Genomic DNA, 16,491 nt, shown 5'->3' with positions numbered 1-16,491 from the left:
ATTGATTGATTGATTGATTGATTGATTGATTGATTATATCTTCAGAACTACCTTTTCTCTGGTAAGCTATGGGCCATTTCTTAGAGCAGGAGGCTTGTTGACAGTAGTGACACCGTCACATCAGAGCTACAGATGGTCAGCGTTTCACACAACTTCATGTCCAAAAACCCGAACTATCACTTTAAGTAACCAGGTCATAATCTCTGGAAATAAACAATGCTGTTGAGTTTTTTAAATGTATTTTTCTTTTTTTCTTTTTGGTGCTTTGAGCACCACAAGCCAAGTGCCATCTAGTTTCATTATATTGAAGAGAAGGCAGACATCTCTACGGCTGACATCTTAAACACTCAGCAACTCACACCAAAACTATCTAGACTGATGATAAGAACTACATGTAAAAGGAAAAATATATTTTTTTGATTAGGGGTTGACTTGCTCCTTTAAGTTACCACATCAAGACTCAAAAATACATCCAGAATGAAAACAAAGTGTGAGTTTACTACATCAACACTTTCAATCAACGTTACAGTAGGTCAAGTTGTCGAGTACAGCAGGGTTAAGTGTAGTTTTTTTAGCCTACCGCCTAAGTCTGACCTAGAAAAACTAAAGACTATGACGAGGGCCAGATTTTCTATGAGAATGTTGTGCAGTGTGTGCTAAGGTTTTCATTGAGTTTGTGGTTGCAATCTGTGCATATTCAGTACCTGACTTACAGAGAAAGCAGCAGGTCATAACACAGGCAGCAGCTTGACTGATCCTGTTATTGACCTCCAGATGCACTCTCTGAATGAAGAAGAGATCAGTGAGTGCAGTTCAGCAGATCACCAAACTGAGATAAGAAATGGTAATGTAGTGATCTTGATTACAAAAAACTACACTTTGACCATGATTCTGCTACACCTGTTGGGCAGCAGCTGAGAGTGAAGCAGATGGAGAGGGTGTTGTACATTTTAAATTTTAGTGTTAAAACATTTTTACATAAAAAAGAAGACTAGGGAAAAAAAATAATTGGAGAGAAACAAGAGTAAATTATATGTAGATAGTGTGAACGGATGGTTACTTTGTAACTCAGGTTCTCTGAGTGGACAGACTATCTCTCCAGCATACATATTCCATATGGACGGGGACTGACCCCCACGGGGACAGCTGACGTCGATTCTCTTTAAGACACACCACCTGTGGTGGCCATGCAGTGATTAGCCAGCCGTGGCTATATAAACCATCCACTGCATGGCCTCATTGGTTAATTTGATTGGAACGTGTTTCTGAGCGGCCTTTTAGCTGGAGAGAGAGTCTCTCCACTCAGAGAACCTGGGTTACAAAGAAACCATCCGTTCTCTATCGTGTCGAGACTATCTCTCCACCCTACATATTCTATATGTACGGGGACTCTGTAAGACACACCACGAGGAAACCAAGCAGACACAGCTGCTCCTGCGGTAGTGTGAAAAGGCAGTTAATTTCGAATGAGACGTCACCGCCACCAGAATGTACACCCATATGCTCAGAAAGGAGAACTGTTTACAAAAACATGCTATTTACACACCCATCACCCGGTGAAACACGCTACCAAGTCTTAGCTGACACCGCAAGATGCTAAGGCCAGCCCTGAATGAGTGGAAGCTACCTAGCCTGATGGATACGAGGCTAGCTACAAAGGGGACCCCTGCCGTGCAGAACCAAGCACCCTCTCAGCAAATGAGGTGCCGGCTGCAACATTTATGCAGTAGAACCTAGTAAAGGTTGAAGGAGTCAACCAAGAGGCTGCCCTACAAATTTCTGACAGAGAAGCCCCTCGCCATAAGGCCCATGATGTGGCCATAGCCATAGCTGGCCTGCCGGACTTCTCATACGCCTTCTGGATTGCATCCAGAATCCAGTGGGAGAGTCTCGACTTGGAGACTGGTTGCCCGAGGCAGCTAGATTTAAAGCTGACAAAAAGCTGGTCCGTCTTCCTATGGATCCCTGTCCGCTGAAGATACACTGTCAGAGCCCTGACGGGGCACAACAGGGACTGGCTATCCCGTGCTGCTTCACCATCCTGAGGAGAGTGGAAAGGGAGCAGCTCAAAGGGCTGACCAGTATGGGATTCGGACCATACCTTAGGGTGAAATGCAGGGTTTGGATGCAACAACACCCCAGCACCACCAGGCAAAACGCGACAGGATTCTTCATGGACTGAAAGGGCATGGAGTTCCCCTATTCTTTTAGCTGACACGATTGCAAGCAAGAGTGCAGTCTTTAAGGAAAGCCATTTCAGCTCCACTTCCTCCAGGGGCTCAAATGGCTTGTTCTGTAAGGCAGACAGCACCACCTCCAAATCCCATGGGGGGACAGCTGGCCTTCTTCGGCATGGTGTAACCCTACGGGCCCCTTTGAGGAAATGAGCAATGATGTCGCAACACTCTTCAGTTTCCGAGATCCAACCCGAACTGCCTTTATGGTTGCTACCATGCCCCTCAAGGTTGAAGGTGACTTGCCCATCTCCAACATGTCCTGAAAGAACTGGAGGATGGTATGGGCCATGCAAGAGAGGTGGTCAGCCTGCCTCGAGTAGCACCATTTTTGAAACACTCCCCAACGATACAAATATGCAGCTCTGGTTGATGGAGACTTACAGGAGGGATGCAATGTCCGAGAACCAAATCATCTGGGGCCAGTTGGGGGCCACCAGAATGAGACTCACTTCTTCCAACCGAACCCTCTGCAGAAATTGGTGCAGGAGGCTGTAAGGAGGGAAGGTGTACAGTAGGCCCTGAGGCCACTGGTGCACCATTGCATCCTTGCCCAGGGGAGGACTGTCTCTTCCCATGGAAAAAAAGAGTGGACAGCGAGCTGTTTCCCTGGAGGGGAAAGGCTTGGCTACGGCTTAACCAAAGCGATCCCAGATCTTGCTTACAACCTCTGGATGGAGCCTCCATTCTCTGGGAGAGGTCCTCCCCAGGAGAGCAGGTCCGCTGCAAGATTCACCTAACCCCGTACGTGCATTGCTCTGTTGATGTGTTGGGTCCGCCAAGGACCACGCCAGTGGCCACAGAGGGGCGGGGGGCCCTCATGCACAGCTCCCCAGCCTACCAGGGAGGCGTCTGACAACACCACCTGGCGACGCAGTACAGGCCCCAGCATGGTGCAACTCAAGGCAGGTTGGCTCATTTCTCCCATCCAGTGTTGGGACTAACGCATTACTAAGTAACGCGTTACAGAAACTAGGTTACTTTTTGCGGTAACGAGTACTGTAATGCATTACTTGTTCAACATCAGTAACGCGTTTACAATTACTGCGATTTAACCCTATGGGCCCAAATGACGCATAGTGCGTCCAAATTCACACCTGTTCTTCTCTGTGGATTTTCCCCACAACCGTTCACCATAGCGAGAAGCCACGCATATCACGTGAAACAGCGGAGCTTTCCGAGAAGATCAAGCACTTTTCGGTAGTCCAATATTTTCACAGCGAAAAAAAATGATAAAGTTACACTAAAATTATGTATAACAGAGTTTTCATACAGCTTTGCACACACATTACTGTTGGATGGACTACTCGCGAATGCAGGCTCACACAGAAATGCCACGCATATCACATTAAAGTGCAGGAGCAGAACTTTCCAGTGATACCACACACATCATTGTGCTGTCATCCCATCACGCTATAAATACAGATCAATTGTCTACAAAATAAAAACCTGACGAATTTCTTTACAATCCATTATACAGATCTTGTTATCAGTCACTTCATATAGTGAGGAATATCGTATCTTACCACGTCTTAGGCTTGCGTGTGTTTCTCCATGTCTATCCACATTTGTAGTCTGACTTTCAAGATGCAAATATCTCCATATTGTCCAGTTGACACTCCATCAAACTTTGTATGACAAAACCAGCGCACCTTTGCGCACCCAAACAACTGCAGCCTAATTATGCATGCCTGACAGGGCAGTAGTCACCATATACATTGAGGGGGACACGTGCCCCCCCACCAATGCCCAAAATGTCCCCCCAATATATATAACTGAAACTGAAAAACAAATATTATCTTGGAGGACATCATTGCGCTTGGTTGACTATTTTTCTATTATCTTAGATGTAAATATTGCATGTTTCTTTCAGATAAAACACATTTTTGACTTGTGAATGAGTCAATGGAATTTCTTGTAATAATGAAAAAATACTGGCAATCATGTCCGCCTGACACAAACCACATGTTTTGGACAACTGTGAAGTGACAGAATGTCCCACCATCATGGTTCTTATATTGCCAGATTCCAGAGAGTCTCCCCTCTTCAGATATGGCAAAATATGTCATTTTCCAACTTGCTATGGTGAGATACCTGTCAAAATGTAAGAATTTAGTAATACAGATTTCTTTTTTTTCACTGATATAAAAATACATAGGAGGAAATGTAATGATGGCAAATCTGGTTAGCCCAGATTGTCCTGAAAAAAAAACAAGATATAGCATGTGTATGTAGCCTTTATAATGACTGTGATATGAGCTTAAAAGTAAAGGCAGTAAAAATACCCCAAAAAGGCCTAGGGCCCATAGGGTTAAACAGGCTCGTTACTCATTACTTCATGTGTGTTCATTACATTTTCCGTGGCGGACGTGACGCAGTCACGCAGTGACGTGCAATTGAACAGACGTAAACAACAATGGTGGCGGCCGATGACAGTCCAGGCGTGGGGTTTCTCTCATGGAAATATGCTCATTATTTTTCCGTCCTCGCTGTAAAGGACAAGAATAATGTCGTGGTGAGCTGTAGTCTATGTGGGAGTTCGAAAACTCTATCCACATCGAAGACTAGCAATTCCAATCTTCTGAAACATCTTCAGAAACAACACGCCTCTACCAAGCTAGTCGAAAAATACCCTGAAGCTAACACTGGTGCTCCGCTAACGATAATAACCAAGGAGGAGCCACTCCAGCCAAACAACAAAAGCTTGATTTTACAAAGCCTGCTGCACAGTCTGTAACCCAGACACAACTAAACAGACTGATTGCAAGGTATGTTGTCAATAGTGTCAAATGTCTGAGACACAGTTGTTTAATATTTGCACTGCAAGAAGTGTGCTGCACTTGATTTGAAGGCTACAATAAATGTGCCTATCAACAGTTTCAAAACATACTGTATGTCGTGTTTTGCTGTTCCACTGCTTCATGTAACGATACTGGGTACAATGATCAAATTTGACAGTTGTCTTTTCCCACATTATGCCACAGCAACCCAAAAATAATGTGTGCATTAAGAGAATTGAGAGTAAAAAAACAAATGCAAAAGTTACTTTCCTAGTAACTAGTGACTTTGAAAGTAACGAGTAACTTAAAAGTAACTGAGTTACTTTTGAGAGAAGTAACTAGTAATTGTAACTAAGTACTAATCTGCTCCCACCAACGGAGAGCCAAGCACAGACAGCGTGTTACCAGCACTCTGACATGCAGGTCTCTCTGGGAACATAGTCCCAGACCCAGAAGGCAGCGCTGGACTGGGCGCATGTTCAAGAGGGCCAGAGTCGGAGGCATAACCTCTAGGTTACACCTGCTCCGAGACGAAACTGGGAGAGGCAAGCACTGAGAGTGGCCTGTCTCCCTGCTGTCAGAGAGAGAGTACCTGCTCTGGCATCCTAACAAATGCCCAGGAACTCTGTCACCTGTGAGGGCTGCAACCTGCTCTTCTTGTTGCTGAGGCGCAGACCTAGGTGCTTCAAGTGCTGCAGTACCGGGGTCACATCGCTGTGACACTGCTCCTCCTAGCGGGCACATATCAGCCAGTCGTTGAGATAGCTGAGGATGCAAAGACCTTCCCGCCTCAAGGGAGCAAGGACTGTGTCCATGCACCTCGTAAATGTGCAAGGGGTCAGAGATATTCCGAATAGGAGGACACAGAACTCGAAGGTTTTGCCCTCGAAAGCAAACCTGAGGAAGCGTCTGTTTCCCTCCCAAATCTAGATCTGAAAATACGCGTCCTCTAGGTCGATATTTGCGAACCGGTCACCTTGGAGGATGGCCTGCCGTACCCTTGGCACAGTCAGCATTTTGCAGCGTAGAGGCCTCAAAAACTTGTTGAGCCCCCTTTAATCCAATATCGCTCAGTCTTGGGATAAGGAAGTAGCATGAGTAGAACCCAGCCTGCTGGTTGTTGTTGTTTAGTGGAGGAGGGTGCAGAAATTATAGGTGATAACCCTGCGTCATGGTGGAAATTACCCAGGGATCCCCCACAAGAGTCTCCCAGGACAGATGTCTCCCAGAGAGACAGCCTGGGGAGGCTGTGTTCCGAAGGCTGTCAGGACTGAGGGGGGGCCTGGGGGGCCCCTGGCCCCGGCCTCACCTTTTGAACCGACCACATTTGGTCTGACCCTGCCGGTTGGCCTCCAACCGGGCCCTAAGGTCACTTGGGGGCACAGAAGCTGACTGGGTTGGCCCAACTAGTGGCGGCTTGGCTGGAGCATACCTAACATCTTTTGAGCGCTACAGCGTGCATCTTGGGCTTGCTGGATCATCTTTGGCATCTGGTGCAAACATGGCAGACGGACCGACTGGTAGCCTGAGCAGACAGGCCTGATCATCCCCCTGTAGCCGAGACTGACACAGCCAGAGGTGGCGCCTCACCATCCAGAAGGAGTCCATAGCTCTGCCAGTAACCACAGCCTGCTCCTTCATCAGTTGAGGACACTCGCTGCATTTCGGCTGCAGGGTTGGAGTCTCCCTGCTCTAACTGATTTGCCAGCTGACACTGATACAGGGGTAGAACGGCTCCTGTATTAACCAGCTGCCCTTGGATTGTCATGGCTCCATACAGTCAAGCAAGCATGGCATCCATCATCTTTGTATTCTTGCTGGGGCAGCTTGGTTTTCCCAATACTGACTTTGTGGGGGATACCAAGGCCCCCAGAGATTGGTCCATGGGAGGTGGCAGCCCACAGCCGATCCTCTTGCGAATGTTCACACATGCTAGCCTTCTACGCAGCCCTGATCAGTGATGGGCTTCAGCGGGTTTGGCATATTGTTTAAGTACCAGTTCATCTAAATCAAAGAAGAGGTATGGAAAAGGAGCGTGGCTTGCCCTCCTGCACCTCATCAAATCAGGAGGCCTGACCCTGCTCAGCTGGCATTTCAATGTCCAAAGCCCGAGCAGTCCAACGGATTACATGCTGGTAGAAGCTCTTGCTCCTCCTCTACCTGCTGTGCCTCCACACACCTCTGACCTGGAGGCAGGTCTTCCCCCTTTGAGCTATATCCCAAAATGTCCACTTCAACGTCCTCTGACGAGGGACTCTGGATAAACCTCCTCCTGCACTTCTGAGGTAGGGTTGGGGGGTGGGGCTGTCACTGCAGCTGTCGATGAGGGCTTTAATCCCCCATCTGCATTTCTAATGATATGGGAAAGTGATTCAGAATCCTCCCTTTGTATGAGGTCATTCCAGACCACAGTCCTTTGCCGCTTTGCCTTCTGCCCCTGTCCAGAGACAGAGGCAGGGTGTTTGCAAGGGAACACTAGAGCTCTAGCCTCCCTAACCCTGGCAGGTAGAATAAAACAATTCATTCAGGATGACGGATCCTGGGCGGCCATGTGTGCATGGTCCAGCCCCAAACAATGCACACACTGATCATGACCATCTCACATAGGCATAGTTACCCCACAGCCCAAACAATTATGTCCTCTGCCAGACATCCCTGTTTCCTCTTAACAAATAACTATATCAGTTTGAAATGGCCTGTGTATGTGGCACTAATCACTCTCTATACACAAGGGAATTCGGTGGTGATACCGGCTCAATACTATGTTCCTGCAATACCAGAGGCTGCAGTTTCAGGACCGCACTTCTGGGACCGTAGATTTTCACGACAGCGCCATCTAACGAATTGGATGACCGTAAGCTGCAGTTTCAGGACTGCATTTCTAGGACCCTAGTTTTAAAGGTTTATTCCACCCAAACATTACTTTGTTTAAGCACTTATAGTTTTCAAGGTTTATTCCACCCAAACCCTAGACTTAAAGGTTTATTCCACCCAAATACTAATTTGGCTAAGTACTTATATAATTTAACTTGGGCAATTTCTGTAAGTAGCGTAATTAACAAATACAGAATCATATGCTATGACCTTTGCCGATCAAAAAATAGATATTTGAATGGTTGGAGAGACGGAAGACACAACTTTTCACAACAACATTTTTCACACACACACACACACACCAGGGCAAGTGAGAGATTATCTCCTGGTTACATCATCAACTCAAGTGATGTCACTGCTGATGACTCAGAGGTCCCCGGGATGGATGGTGGAGGACACAGGTGTTGGAGCTGGGCTGGTGGAGGGTGTAGGAGCTGGGTTGATGGAGGTTATGGCAGGGTGCTTCATCTTGCAAAAGGACAGGTGTTTTATGAAGCCTGGCTTGCATAACAGCATTGAATGGCAGTACATGCAGTGGTAATGCCATTGTGGTCCAAATTCAACCCACATCTGTGAATGGTATACCCTAAAACATGATAAAATAGAATATCATTCAAAAGTAAATTATGCATCGAACATGGAATTGAAAATAACATTCAGGATGCTTTTAAAGCACAGGTAAATTGTACTTTCATTTTGTTTTGCTGAGGGAACGTTTGTAAACTTTACCTTCATGGAGAACTGCCCACTTGAAATGGCTCTCTAAATGGATTTTCACTGTGCTCAACTTTGTTGGTTGAAACGAAGTTGAGCTGCAGAAGGGGCATTGAAAATCGTTGCAGCATGAGCTGCATCTTTCCACTTCAGGCAACGATGTACCAATTTGGATTGTTACATGCATCTTCAAAAAGAGAAAGCCTAATTAGTCAAAATTAATAATTTAGATAATTTCACATAAATGACGCCTAAGCATAGTGGTGGAATTTTATATAGGCTATACAGTACATGACAGAATCAAACACTTGGCGTAAGCCTGCAGACTGACTATTAAAAATGCCAAATGTCTCATACAAATTACATACACATACATACACTCATCTCATACAGTTACAAATTGATGTCAAAATGAAGAGAATGGTTGATAACACATATTGTGGGTAAACAGGTAGCTGTCTTGGGCAATAATGTAATCATCGTAAAATACAATTAATACAAAGTAGACAGAAGTAAAAATAAAACTCATCAAACCATTGTGGCTCATGTTTTCACTGTTTCAACTATAATCGACTGTGGTTTGGTCGAAATAAACTTTTAATTTATACTTTAACTTAAACGCATTTTACGATTGAGTTTGGCGGGTTTTACAAGCGCGATATATGGGCTCTTTCTAGTTAAAATAAATGAAGGAAAAAAGGATCTTACTTTTTAACAAAATGTCTACTCACACTTCAGCTAGCAAACAATAACTTTGTAATTTTTGTAACAGAAAACAATACTTAATTAACATTTAGTACTCACTCTCATGTCATCCATCTTTCGAGACATCCCACTCAGAAATGCTGTCAGTGGTTATCCAATTCCGTAACGATAGGTGGCGCTGTTGCAAAAATCAAGGGTCCTAGAAATGCGGTCCCAGAAGTGTGGTCCTGAAACTGCAGCCTCCGGTATTGTAGGAATCCCCTTGCTTCGTGGCACTAATCACCCCTCATACAAACAAAACGCTTGACGCTAAGTTTAGGCAGGCTGTAGGTTTACCGTACTTGCTAGCACTCTTATTTTCTTTTTTCGTTTTTTTTGTTTTTGCGACCGAAGTACACTCTCTTGCTTCACCCTACTAGGTCAGGTTTCACAAGGAGCTATTGTGGCACGAGCTGGTGCTGCCATCAGTAGCCTACACACAACACTTCGGCCGCGTGGACAGCAATCAGCTGTGAATTGCGTGTCCTCCTGTTTGTTATGACTAGGTCGGATTTTACAGGAGGCAATGCCCAGCCGCTTCATCCAACTAGGTCGGATTATACGGCGGACAATGGCCACGGGTCAGCAAACCGATGACGCGAGCCAACACACTTTCACCAGCTCATGCTATGCAGACATCGCAGTGGTTCCGAGAGGGGCTCAAAGACCAGCTCTCTTACTCACCAAGTAAGTGGACAGTAATGCTGATGTCTTGACACGCACATCTTTGCTGCTTGCTTCCGTGAAAATCAAAGAATCAATGAGGCCATGCAGTGGGTGGCTTATATAGCCACGGCTGGCCAATCAGTGCATGGCCACCACAGGTGGTGTGTCATAAAGAGTATCCACGTCAGCTGTCCCCGTGGGGGTCAGTCCCCGTACATATGGAATATGTAGGCTGGAGAGATAGTCTCCACACGATAGAGAACAACAGTTTCTAAGAGTGATCTTTTTTCCACATAATTTTTTGTCAGTGATGCATTTCTAAGTCTAGAAAATTAGAAAATTGACCATGGGATGTTTTATACAAAGGAATGTGAAAACTCTTAGCCTGTCTAATATGGTAATTATGGAATTGTTAATTGTTGAAAACTAAAAGAAAATCTAAACCGATAAGGTAAATCTGTATTTTTATATTTGCTGTTAAAACAAATAAACAGGTTTGAAAAATGTTAATGTCAGAAATTTAGTGCACTTGTTATAATAGCTTTCTTGGCCATGGCACATGTGCAAATGCATACACCCCCAGGGGTGGATCGTCTTGCGGGGCCAGGGAGAACCACAGCGTGCAGTGGGTGTTGTGTAGGAGGCAAATGAATACACTTCCAATTTCCCAAACCAAATCCGGAGCTGCCTCTCTACTACTCCTCAACATGAGGTAAGCACCCCTGTTTTCCAGTCCTGAAACATGAAGAGCCTTGAGAGACAAGTGCTCTGAGGCCCACAACCACAGGCTCTTGGCCATCCTCAACAGGGCAGCAGACCGAACTCTGCCCTGCCTATTGCTGTAGGCCACCACGGTGCAGTTGTCTGTGCTCACCAACATGCGCTTTAAAACAAGGCCCTTAGCTTAAGGAGGCTGATGTGTCGGGCCTCCGTTAGAAGCCACACACCACCTACCACTCTCCTCTGGCAGGTTTCACCCCAGCAATTTTCCCAGTACAGGAACGAAGGCTTGCAAACTAACTGCATTGGTGCCGCATGTGCAGTTGCCCCAACGGTACCACAGGGTGCATGAGTACCCAACTACAGGCAAGATGGCGGACAAGGGCCAGAAGTCTTTATTCCGGCAAGATGGCGGACAAGGGCCAGAAGTCTTTATTCCAAATATCCATATCAATCTCAGAAGTAGAAAAAAAAACAAAGAAAAAAAATGGAAAAACAGTAAAATAATTTATTTGTTTGGTCTATAAAATGTAAGAAAATGGTATAAAATGTCAACCACTGTTTGCCAAATCCCAAGATGCAACCTAAAATGTCTTGTTTTGTCCCAAACAAATATCATTAAACATTACTGTTACATGTAGAAGTATATGATCTCAAACAGATACTTCTCATCAGCATACCATGGAAATGAACTGCATTTTACTTATGGTTTTTCAGGTGCCTCTGGATCGCGCTCTCATTTTTGGTTTTAAATTTGGGGCAGAGAGGACACCCAAACTCGGATGGTGAAAGGGTTGTGTGACTGACTTCGTCACTCAAAATAGAGGGGTGCATCTGAAAAAAGGAGAAGTCAGTCAACACTGATATCTGGAAAACATACTGAACATCAACCATATTTTACCGATCTAAAGGACTCATGGTGGAGGAGGCACTACAGCTATTTATGTATCGATGTGTATGTGTATTAAGTGCTCTGATGCATTACTAAAACATAATACAAATGTATTTTTTGCAGACACCCGGGGCTATGTATACATTATTTATCTGACCCGGTTAACCCTCTGGGGTTGCTTGTATATGACATGAGACGACTCTCGTTACTATTTTAAGAATATCTCCGGAAAAAAAAAGATGTACAGAACTTGATTGAGCAGTACAGGGATGAGGTTATACATGCATTAATACACAAGGAGACCAGGCGAACCAAAAATTAGAAAAAAATGGCTTATGTGCAGTGAGTGTTTGCAAAGATGTTTTACACCACAACACACCAAAAAGCAGAGGAACACATTTTAACCCCGCTGCAAACTACACATCTAAATTAACCAACACATCAAGCGAGGGCAGTAATAGTCCCTGACCAACATTTACACTCTTTACACACAGACATTGATGAAAGGGAGCACAACAGACCTTGAGCAGCTAACGTTAAGTTAATACCAACCATGTCCTCGTTTTTACACAACAAAGCTAAACCCACCATCCGGTGGTAGTAATTTGTGCATGCCAAGATTCCCCACATAGACGTCCCCCTAATTATTCGATACATTACGTAGAATTGCATCTTAGACAACATAACACAGGTGTTAAAAGATAATGAAGATGGCGGCACGTGTAAACGCAGTGGCTTGGTACTCTATGCTAGTGCCAGGTACTAGCTAGTACTGCTAGTGCTGAATAAATTGTCTAATTCTAATAATTAAAAGGCTCGTTCCCTTACCATTCTTTCTCTTACTCGTGCGTGTATTGTTCGTATTCTTCTCTTCGTCTTTGTCTTCGCCTTCGTCTTCTTCATCGTCGTCGTCTTCTTCTTCTTCTTGTCACACAGGGCCATCGGTTTGTGTTCATACAGAGTGGCCCAATGGCTGCCCAGATACACCATCCATCAGTGTGGTAGAGGGCTGCTCTTCTCTCAGTTGTTAGTGAACCCCAACTTGGTAAGGTGCAAGATTAACTGGACTGTGTGGAACATAGCCAGTACCTTGGACTTGGCACTGATGATGAAGTTCCGGAGATAAAAGAAGACCCTCATGCCATGGTTGCACAGCGCCTGAGGCCCCACATCTACACATTTGCTGAAGATGGGTGCCAGGGAATAGCCGAACAGCAGTCTGTTGTACTTGTAGGATATTCCCTGGAAGACAAAACGGAAGAATTTCCTGTTTCTGAGCCACCTCAACATGAAAGTATGCCTCTGTCGCCTCCTTTAAAGCAACAGTGGTAAACCAATTGCCAGGCTAGACCAGTTCCAGTAACTGCTTGATGTCATAAATGGGGATGACAGACACAGCTTGTTTCTGTAACAGGTCCTGGATCTCTGTTGAGAGGTCAGCTATCTCCTCCTGGGAGGATAGATTTTCCTCCTTGATGCCCATGGATGGAGGGGGAATGCTGCAAACCTTGAAATAATGGCCGAGTCTTTATATTGTGTTCATCCATTCTGTTAACGTGCAGTTGCATCATTGCTCCCAGTAAAACTGAGTCAGGGGACAAGCAACAAGCTGCAGGGTGGCAGCTAAAAATCTGAGATAACTTGTTTGAGGTGAGGGAGAAATAGACACGTGTATTCCTTTAATACGTAATCAGAGCTTAGGTGATATATGTCTTCTGATAATAAAATCTCAGTGTACAGTGCTTATGACTGGACACCCTACCTTTATTTTTTTTTATCATTATTTTTATTTTATGTTATTCTACAGCTTCAGAATTCTTTATTAGGGGTGCCTGCTGTGCAACAGGAGGCACAACCTATTAATATTCCTCGCATTTATTTTTAGTGCGGATGCTTCAGCAGCCACACTATTGGTTGATTGGAGATTGGTGAGAAATCAACGTAAAATCACTTGTCTTTGAGGACTTGGGGCCCAATTTAGATGGTCTAAAATGCAAAGCGCCAGGTGTGCGGTGCATGGGCGTGTCCCAGTCACTTGCTAGTTAGACAGCGCGTTTTCAGACTGTGCGCCATGGCGGAGAGTCTAAAAGGGTTTGACTTATTCTGTGAATTAGTCATGGGTGTGTTTTGGGCGTATCATTCAATAAGCCAATCAGAGTGTCACCTCTCATTCCCTTTAAAAGAGGCGCGATTGGAGCGCACGGCGGAGAGCTAGTTAAATGGCGGACCTACCAACTGGAAAGAGTGAGCGTTTTACAGCTGAGGAGACGATAAATGTATCTCTATATCGACTGTCCCGTCACATCAGATCAAAGGGGATTGGCACCGTTTGGCACGCGTAATGGAAACCCAACCTGATTTGATTAACACAGCTGCAAATTACAGTAATAAGTGCACATCCCTCTCAGCCAACCACAAACAGCCACAGCATCAGATAGGGAGTATATATTCAGCATCTTAGAAAAGCCAAAAGAAAAGAAACAGAGTGAGACTGTGAGAGAGAAAGAGAGAGCGCGCGCACGAGAGAAACGCTGTCAACAAATTGTAGATTATTCAATTTATTTTATTTTAACCCGGGAGGCTAGAGAGCCCAGCTCCCTCTCCAGCATCCTGAACCCCCCCGCCTGAAGGTGCAGGAAGGGCTGGTCCCGTGGCTGCACCCGGGCCGTCTGGTCTGGCTGCGCACTGGCTGCGGAGCTGGGGTCATCCTCCTCCTCCTCCTCCTCCTCCTGATAAGATGATCTTCAGTTTTACGTTCTAAAAGCTTTTTTTTTACATATACATTTGTACTTGTAGGGCTATAAGTTTACGTTTTTAGTTCACAGAAGCTGGTTATTGTTGTGTTTATGTCAACATAAAGTTTATCAAACGTTTTCACATCTTTGATTTTGTGATTTACATCCCAAAATGATCACAATTCATTTGGGAAAGACAAGTTCATTTTACAGGCTATGCATCATCAGCCCGTGGAGGTCTGCTCGCAGTTCCGTATATTCGGACACTGCGAGCTTGGACCTCCCGGATTATGATGATCATTATTACTGCGATTAGATCATTCTGATTAATGACTGACCATTAAGACGTGTTTCTGATAAATATTTTAATGTGCACAATAATAACCTTTCACATTGTAATCATATTTTTATTTGTTATCTTTTGCATATGTGTGGCTGCTCCGTGTGTGTCTGAGCAGAGTGCACGCGCGTTGTGCACCCGCCTAGAGACGCATATTACTAACTTGTTTAACAGCGAAATACTGCGCCGTTGACTTTAGACCAGGTTTTTGTTGGTCACTGGCGCATTTGCTTTTTACGTCATCTAACTAGCAACGCGCCATGACTGCGCCTGACCACTCCTCATTTTTAGACCAACACACCCAGAGAAGCGCAAGTTCATTTGCTAGTTAGACGACGAGGGCGCAGGGCGTGAAAATGACAACTGCGCCTGCATCTAAATAGCAATGACACTTGCGACATGGATTATGTGCCCTCCGCTGTCCGCTTTAGACCATCTAAATAGGGCCCTTGGTCTTTGGTCTTTTTGCCCTTGGTCTTTGGTCTTTTTGCCATACTTTGACATCGAAAAATGAAAAAGTTTGGATGGCTCATGACATTCTGGACTTTATTGAGCTAAATATTTTTCTTTAAATCTTTTTTTAAGTAATTACAGTTTACATTTCATGATGTTTTTCAGACGTTTCACATTTTATAATGGGCGTCTGTGGGACAGAGCTAGAGTGGTGACATCATCGCTGGAGTGTAGAAGAGCTAAACGACGTTCCTAAGAGTTCTGGAACAACTTGCTCTCATTCCCACAATTTTCACTCTACATACACAATTATACATCAAAACGTAGTAAAATTTGTGCTGGTCACATAAATGTCTGCATGGAATCACTCACACATACACATTGGGCTCAGTGACCTTCCAAGTGAAGGGAGGGCCGACTTTTTTCTCATTCACTCCTATGTAAACTGAGAGGAGAAATTTCTGGAAAACAGTTGGGGGCACCAGATCTCTAACCTGGGACCAAGATCAATCAATCAATCAATTTTATTTATAAAGCCCAATATCACAAATCACAATTTGCCTCACAGGGCTTTACAGCATACGACATCCCTCTGTCCTTAAGACCCTCACAGCAGATAAGGAAAAACTCCCCCCCAAAAAAACCTTTAACGGGGGAAAAAAAACAGTAGAAACCTCAGGAAGAGCAACTGAGGAGGGATCCCTCTTCCAGGACGGACAGATGTGCAATAGTTGTCGTACAGAACAGATCACATTTTTGAAACCACAAACATAATACATGTCTGCGTTCAGAGGTATCTCATCTCTCTGGTACCCTCATATTGACGATTGGACTCATGGTTTGGGCATTACAACCCATTGAAAGAACCTTCTGCTCTGTGCTACTTTGTGCACTTCTTCTCTCTGCTCCACAGGTGTCGCTCATTAATTACCATGGCAACCGGGCTGACACACAAACACAGAGACATCTTGGTGTGTTTAAATCTTTAATGCAGACATGACAGGAGTAGAACCTCCATATTAAACAGCATATAAACATTATATATCAGTGTTAGCTGTCTTTCATGTACTATTACAGCCTTTACTACTAATACTACTGTTGCTGCTTTTGGATTTTATGAATGTTAAAAACATACATACATATATATATATCAATCAATCAATCAAACTTTATTTGTATAGCACTTTTCATACATTAAAAATGCAGCTCAAAGTGCTTCACAGAATAAAAACAAACAAAAATAATACATACATATTGAAAACCCACCCCTCCCACCCCCACATATAAACACACACACACACACACACACACACACAGTCAATATAGTCAATAACATGGC

The 16,491-nt window shown here is 44.6% G+C and overlaps 1 protein-coding gene across 1 annotated transcript in view; it reads left to right on the top strand.

Moving 5' to 3' along the window:
• The window catches only part of cacna1ba (calcium channel, voltage-dependent, N type, alpha 1B subunit, a), a 783,270-nt gene that overhangs the window by 673,086 nt on the left and 93,693 nt on the right, over positions 1-16,491 (top strand). The window lies entirely within an intron of this gene.

The sequence above is a fragment of the Epinephelus moara genome, chromosome 8 (assembly GCF_006386435.1).
Source record: "Epinephelus moara isolate mb chromosome 8, YSFRI_EMoa_1.0, whole genome shotgun sequence".
Lineage (NCBI taxonomy): Eukaryota > Metazoa > Chordata > Actinopteri > Perciformes > Serranidae > Epinephelus > Epinephelus moara.
The sequence above is the reverse complement of the archived record's forward strand: the minus strand, read 5'-3'. Positions and strand labels throughout refer to the sequence as shown.